Source organism: Capsicum annuum, chromosome 5 (assembly GCF_002878395.1).
Source record: "Capsicum annuum cultivar UCD-10X-F1 chromosome 5, UCD10Xv1.1, whole genome shotgun sequence".
NCBI lineage: Eukaryota > Viridiplantae > Streptophyta > Magnoliopsida > Solanales > Solanaceae > Capsicum > Capsicum annuum.
Window position 1 is genome coordinate 28,770,191 of NC_061115.1, and position 8,672 is coordinate 28,778,862.

Here is an 8,672-nt window from a genome sequence, read left to right on the forward strand (position 1 = left end):
ACACCACCAATACCAACACCATCACCAACACCAACACCACCAATACCACCAAAACAAATAACAAAACCAATATCAAATAAAACAAACAAACACCACCACCAACAGCCACCAACACCACCACATACACCATCTAACAATACCACAACAGTCAACATAATACTGCAATAAAAATTAGAGTTTTCTCAGGTTCTTCCTACATTTTTTAGCATCAAAACTCAAAATTATTAATTCATTCTCAAAGATAATACAACTAAAAGTCTTTTTCATTATTAACTAAAAAGTCCTAATTTTTTAAAAATATAACAAATGTAGAACTCTTCTCGAACTCTGTTACCTATGAAGAGAGAGAAAATGATGGATACAAGCAAGAAAAAAATTAAAAATAACAACTATGTGGTCGAAAAATGGAAAGAAAATCGATCTGTTGTGAATGAATGATCAATCTGTTGAGTAGTCATTGTTTGTAATTCCAACAGAATGGAGCATGCGATGCACCTTATATTCCATAGGAATAGACCATGCAACGCATGCTTATCGCACGCTTTCACTGAAATTAGAGGTACAAGCATCACTATATCCATATCGATGAATCAATACAAGAGCTTAGACTAGGCTAGTTCATGTTGATCTTTCAATTGTTGTTCCGCTTCCACACTTAGTCAAATTAAACTTTACCCATCACCAATAAGTTATTCCATTAATAATCACACATCAAAACCATAAGGAACAAGTTGAACCCAATAGAATCCATCAAGATAGACTAGACAAGTGACTAGCTCAAGCTAGAAGAACTAATTTTCTTAATTAAACTCTATTAAGTACAAACTTGTTGGAAAACACTTGTAACCATTATAAACACGTCCTTTGACACTTGTATTCACATTTATCTAATTATCAACTCATATAGCCTAGAATCATCCTCAAAACAAGGCTTAAAAGACTAGAATAGTGACACTAGAGTGCATAAATACACCCAACATCATTTGTATTGTTGAGAGAGAAAGAGAAGAGTGATAACTCAAGATTTATAATAATAAAATATTTTTCCCACAACTGGATGACTTATATGGGTTGATTTGTATTTTGTAAAAGAATGAAAACTTTTGAATATATTAATTTGGTCTGAATTGATCTTAATTAATTTTTTAAAAGAGATAAATTTTAACTATTTCATAATAAATAAAATTAATTTCACTAAAATTAGTTTTCAGTTATTAAGTTCAATTGAAACTTTGATGAATTCAATATTAACTTAATAATAATTTAATATTAATTAAAATAAATAAAAATATTTGTTCCAACATATTACTCATCTATGACAAGAGTTGAATAATATGTTGAAAATGACCAAACAGATACATCATTTATTGCAACATATAATATTATTTATTTGGTCATTTCCAACAGATGAAATAGTTGTTGTAATAGGTTGAATCTATTGCGATACATTACCAATAGTTGATCATGTAACTACAATGAGATCAATTGAAATTGTAGTTAAAATTATGAACTCATACTTAATTCTAGCTAAATCAATTTAGATATTTCAAATAATGGCTTGATATGAATCATTTCAATTCAATTTGATAAATTGATGACTCTGGTCAGGACAAACACAATAGTTGATCATGTAATTACAACGACATCAATTGAAATTGTAATTGAACTTATAAACTCATCCTTAATTATAGATAAATCAATTTTGATATTTTAAATACTGGCTTGATATGAAATATTTCAACTCAAATTGATCTATTGATGACTCTGGTCAGGGCGAATACAATAGTTGATCATGTAATTGCAGTGACATCAATTGAAATTGTAGTTGAACTTATGAGATCATCCTTAATTATAGCTAAATCAATTTAGATATTACACATAATGACTTGATATGAATTATTTCAACTCAAATTGATCAATTGATGACTCTGGTCAGGACGAACACAATAGTTGATCATGTAATTGCAATGAGATCAATTGAAATTGTAATTAAACTTATCAACTCATACTTAATTATATCTAATTATAGCTAAATAAATTTATATATTTCAAATAATGGCTTGATATGAATCATTTGAATTCAAATTGATCAATTATTGGCTCTGGTCAGAACGAACATAATCGTTGATCATGTAACTGCAATGAGATCAGTTGAAAATGTAGTTAAATTTATGAAATCATACTTAATTATAGATAAATAAATTTATATATTTCAAATAATGGCTTGATGTGAATTATTTCAACTCAAATTGATCAATTGATGACTTTGGTCAGGACGAACACAATAGTTGATCATTTAATTACAACAACGTCAATTGAAATTGTAATTGAACTTATGAAATCATTCTTAATTATAGCTAAATTAATTTAGATATTACAAACAGTGTCTTGATATGAATCATTTGAATTCAAATTGATCAATTGATGACTCTGATCAGGACGAACACAATAGTTGATCATGTAATTACAACGACATTAATTAAAATTGTAATTGAACTTATCAACTCATCCTTAATTATAGATAAATTAATTTTTATATTTCAAATAATAACTTGATGTGAATCATTTCAACTCAAATTGATCAATTGATGACTCTGGTCAGGACGAACACAATAGTTGATCATGTAATTGCAATGAGGTCAATTGAAATTGTAGTTAAACTTATGAAATCACTCATAATTCTAGCTAAATTAATTTTAATATTACAAATAATGTCTTGATATGAATCATTTAAACTCAAATTGATCAATTGATGACTCTAGTCAAGACAAACAAAATAGTTGATCATGTAATTGCAATGACATTAATTGAAATTGTAATTGAACTTATCAACTCATCCTTAATTATAGATAAATAAATTTTGATATTTTAAATAATGGCTTGATATGAATCATTTCAACTCAAATTGATCAATTGATGACTCTGGTTGGAACGAGCACAATAGTTGATTTTGTAATTGCAATGACATCAATTGAAATTGTAGTTTAACTTATAAACTCATCCTTAATTATAGCTAAATCAATTTAGATATTATAAATAATGGCTTGATATGAATTATTTGAACTCAAATTGATCAATTGATTACTCTGGTCAGGACGAACACAATAGTTGATCATGTAATTGTAAGGACATCAATTGAAATTGCAATTGAACTTATCAACTTATCATTAATTATAGCTAAATCAATTTAGATATTTTAAATAATAGTTTAATTTGAATAAATAGAAGACTAACCTGTTGCAACCGTTGACACATCTGTTGAAAAGTATCAAATAATTATAGACATCTATTAAAATATATGTTATTGCAATAGATTACTTATCTGTTGGAAAATATCAAATAGATATTGACATATGTTGCAGCAGATGACTTATCTGATAGAAATTATCTCATAGATATTGCCATTTGTTACGATAGATGACAGATTTGTTGGAAATTATCAAATAGATATTGACATTTGTTGCAACATATTACTTATCTGTTGGAAATTTTCAAACAGATGTAGACATCTGTCGTAATAGATGACTTATCTGTTTTAAGATCATTTTTATTTCAAAGCAATTTTTCTCTAAAATAAAAAAAAGAAAAAATACTAAGGAGATCAAACATTTTTTTGGATAACTCAAAAGTCTCCTCCTTTTATTGTCTTATCTTGTCTTTCCAATGTCATCGTCCGTATTCTCTTTCTCCTCAAAGCGTTTCACCATCATAAATTAACAAATATCTAAACCCATTTCTAAAATTTTCTCTCCTTCAACCATAAAATAATTCATCTCTCTTCTTTCTCTTCTTAACCAATCTATATCTTTTCTTGCTTTAAATTAGTGTTTTAATCCCTCTGCTTTTGACATGGTAGGTATGGTTCACTATTAGATCTGCATTCTCTACTATTATTCTGTCTTCTCATCTTCTTCTTGCCCGTTTCATCAAATTTTTCATGTTTTCTTTGATGTAAATTGAAATTGTGTACATCATATTCTTAAATTGGTTATTTGAATTATTTATTTACATATGTTGTTTTAATTTATTTATCCATTCCCTATATCTTATTTATTGAGAAAATTGAAGAAAAATGTCATTTAAGTCTTAAATGAACAAACCGTTGTTTTTATTAAATAATCAAAAAAAGTTATGACCCTTGAGTTATTCCAACAGATGGTTCATTTGTTGCAACAGATTGGTATCTATTTGAAGAACTCAAAACCTGGATTGCTTTCTTCCAACAGATGGCCTATCTGTTGTAACAGATTGATCAAATATTGAGAGAACTTTAAAAGCCTTGTTAGCAGTATCAGTGTTGTCTGTTTATTTTTTTTTTATTTCTTTAGTATTGATGTTGTTGTTGGTTTTTTTGGTGTTGGTGTTGTAACAGGTGGAACATATGGTGGAGGATATTAAAATAAGTCTTTCAATAGATTTTCCATCTATTGCAACTGATGAATCAACTATCAGAATAAATAAAAAAAACTCTTCCAACATATAACTCATCTATTGTAATAGATGGAGCACCTGTTGGAAGAAATCAAACCAATAGCAAAACTGGTTTGATTTCTTCCAACAGATGACCCATTTGTTACAACATGATGGTCATATATGGCAACAGATGGATCATTTGTTGGATTTATTGTTGTAATATGTTGTATTTATTATATTTTGTGTTACCCTTTTTTAAAATTATACAGACATCAATTGTAATATTTTTGGTTTTTCTCTTATCTATAGATAAAAGATGTCTCCCAGAAGAAAAGAAAGTGAAAGAGTACTAACTTTTTCCCGACCAACATAAAAGGCTAAAGTAAAGATGAGTTTGGAGGAATAAGCTCCTTGCAGATGGAACTACTTCATATGTGAGAGGTATGTATTACTAATTATGTTATCGTGAAAACACACATAGAGTATAGTAATTTTGTGAATGTTGATTTTTACAGATTAGGCATTGATCATTCAAACAAGATATTGCATTTTACAGTTAAGTCTGATAGGTCTGAACTGATAAGGCTACGGGACCTAGTAGGTAGTTTGATACCCTGTTATGGTTTAATGATAGTTTTGCTAATGTTTATGTGTCAAGTTTGGAGAAGGGATCAAGTTTTGGTCTTAGTTTAAAGATTTAATAGTGATGGACTGATTTTAAGGGTTCAATGGACTTTTGAAAGGCCTCCGAAGCCTCGCACTACTGTAAAAAAAAGAATGGAAATTAATATAGTTATTATTTTGGTCCAAATTTATATGGCCGGGTTACTCGGGGTAATGATTATACAACAGAAGGTGCTTATGAGAATATCTGTGAGGAAAAGGGTAGATACTAAAGACTATATCAACTTAGACCTTATTAAAGAAGAAACATAGGGTAGCAAGGAACGTGAAGCGAATTTAGCCAATAAAACTGACATAAAAATAAAAAAACTGAATGAGCTACAAAAATGAAAGTGTATTCGAAAATGAAAATCCATCACTCATTGTTGAAAAAAATGGTGAAGTGGACTGGAGCTGTGCACTTTGCTAGGTAACTACGACTAGTTAGCGTGCTCTGAATGATCACCTCCAATGAAAAGAACAGAACTCCAAAAAAGTAGATTTGCAAGCACCGAGGGTTGGAAATATGTACAGTCAAGAATGAAAGTTGCACCAAGAACTACTGAAGTTAAAATAAGGGATCAAGCTAAGACGATAATTTTTGATGTTAAACCTGCATCCTAGGCCTTCTGTTTGTGGTTCTGGTCACGTCAACTTTAGAGGAAACAAAAGGGCATGGGATTTCTGCCTAAATTCAGACCTTTTGATTTCCACTACTATTGACTTGATTAGAACCACAAATAGAAGGCATGGGATGCAAGTTAAACTTCAAAAATTGTCTCCTTGGCTTGATCCCTTATTTTAGCTTCAATAGTTCTTGGTGCAAGTTTCATTCTTGACTGTACATCTTTCCAACCCTCGGTGATTGCAAAGTTACTTCCTTGGAGTTCTGTTCCTTTTTTTGGATGTGATCATTCAGGCCACGCTAACTAGTCATAGTTACCTAGCAAAGTGTACAACTCTAGTCCACTTTAAAAATTTTCTTTTCAACAACCACTGACGAAATTTTATTTTTGGATACACTTTCATATTTGCAACTCATTTAGAATTTTCATCTTTCAAGTCAATTTCATTAGCCAGATACGCTAGAAGTTCCTTGCTTGCTACCCTATGTTTCTTTTTTAATAAGGTCAGAGATGATATAGTCTTCAATAATTCCCTTTCCCCCCCACAGATATTCTCTTACAACATATTCTATTGTATAATCATCTCCCCTAGCAACCCATCCATATAAATTTGGACCAGGGAAATTTCTATTGATTTTTCATTTTTATTTGATGCACTGGGAGACTTCAAAGGCCTTTTCAAACTCCATTGCTCCATTAAAACCAGTCAAATCAATATTAAATCTTTACACTGCCATCAAATATTGATCCCTTCTCAAAACTTGATGTATAAACATGAGCAAAACCGTCATTAAATTGTAATAGAGTATCGATGTCACCTTCTTGGTCCGTTTGGCCTTATCAATTTGCACATATCAAACTTAACTGTAAAATGCATGATCTTGTTTGAATGATCAATGCCTAATCAGTAAAAAACTGCATTCACAAAATTATTGTACTTTATGTTTGCTTTCACGATAACCTGATTAGTAATATATAACTCCCATGCATGAAAGTGGATCCATCCATTTGCATGCACCTTATTCTTCCTACCTCATCAATGTCAAATAGTGTTTAATCTTTAGTTCCCATCATGAAGTAGTGTACAAGACTACGGAGGCTCAAAAGGTAACCATCTTCAAAACCTTTCTTCTTAATCTTCTGGGAAGGGTAACAACAATCTCAAAAACTAAAAACCTGATTAAGAGAAACCCTTGCTACTACTGGATTGATTTCTTCCAACAGATGACCCATCTGTTGCATCAAATGGAAAATCTATTGGACTACATGCTCGTCAAGAAAAAATAAGTGCTCTGTATGTAAGAAAGCTAGCCACAAAAGAACTACATGCCCAGATCGTAATGCACCATGATTGTTGTAGTAGAAAAATTGTGTTGTTGTTTGTTGTGAACTTTGATAATTTTAACTCATTGTTGGAAATGTAAATGTTATTATTTATTATATAAAAAAATATATTTTTATTAACTTGTGCATCAATAAAAAGAAGTAGCAGTAACTAAATACAACAGACTACAATAAGTATTTTCCGCAAATTATCCATCTGTAATAATAGATAGATATTTGCTGGAAGAACACAACACAGTTCATCAATCTAGATTGTGTTCAACCAATAGATGACCAATCTGTTGCAACAGATGAGTAATATAATGAAAAAACTCAAAACCCTTGCTACTTGAGTGTGTTCTCCCAACTGATAGCACATCTGTTGCAACAAGTCTACTGGAAGAACACAATACAATTTTTGCCACTAGTTTGTGTTCTTCCAACAGATGACCAATCTATTTCAACAGATGGTCCATCTTTTAAAAGAACTGACTAAAAATGGTTATTAATAAAAAATGACTATTGAAAAGGTAAAATGTCATGACTTTTTGATTATTGAATAAAGAAAAATAGTTCATAAATAAATAATAAGAAAATAAATGATAAACACAATTTAAAACTGTAAAAAATAGTTATTTATTTTAAATAACTAATGTTAAAGGTGAAAAGTCATAACTTCACCTTTTTTGTTTTTAATATAAATAATAAAAAATTCACCAGTTTAAATTAATTAAGAAATATAATTATTAAAAAGAGGTGAACAGTCTTGTCTTTTTGTCTAACACATTTAAACAACTGATCAGATTTCTGTCTGTTGCAATTGATAAATCATCTATTAGAAGAAATCAAAATTGCTCTTCCAACGGATGGTCCATCTGTTGGAAGAACTCAATAAAAATGGTTATTATTAAAAAAATATAGTTATTGAAATTGATAAGTCATGACTTTTCACCAGTTTGATTTAAATAATTAAAAAGTCACCAGTTTGATTTAATTGAGGCATGTAATTAATAAAATGAAGGTGAACAGTCGTGACTTTTTACCTAACATATTTAAATTCATTCCTCTATAAAAAGATCCCTCCTTACTTGTTCAGTCTACTCTACTTTATTTATTTCTTGCATCTTGTCTTTCCTAAAAACACCATTACATCTTCAACCACTTCTCTTCAAAGAGTAAACTCCTTTTTCGTCTGTTGAGGTATATTTTTTTTTTTTTTTTGTAAAACTACCAGTTGATAGTATACATTGTATTACATTTGGACTCTTTTCTTTTCTTTAGTGTTTTACGTTTTTTGTTAATGGATATGTGTACTTGATATGGCTGATCCGGTTTGGGACATGGCAATTCTGTGCGACACCATGCGGGAACTTTAAATACAGGTTAATGAACTCCAGTAGAAGTTGGGCGCCATGAGAGCAAGGATGGTTTGTGAGATTCAAAGGCAGAGGAGGGCCTTGTTACTGCCGGTTGACGATTGGCCGGTTGACAATAATATTATTATTAATAATAATAATAATTAGGTTATATTTTTTCTTTTAGCGTATTTTTTTTTGATTTATATCGTATCTACCTAAACCTAATGTAATGTATGTTTTGATTTATTTTGTTTTATATTTTTGTATGTAATGAATGAAAAAAATCTAT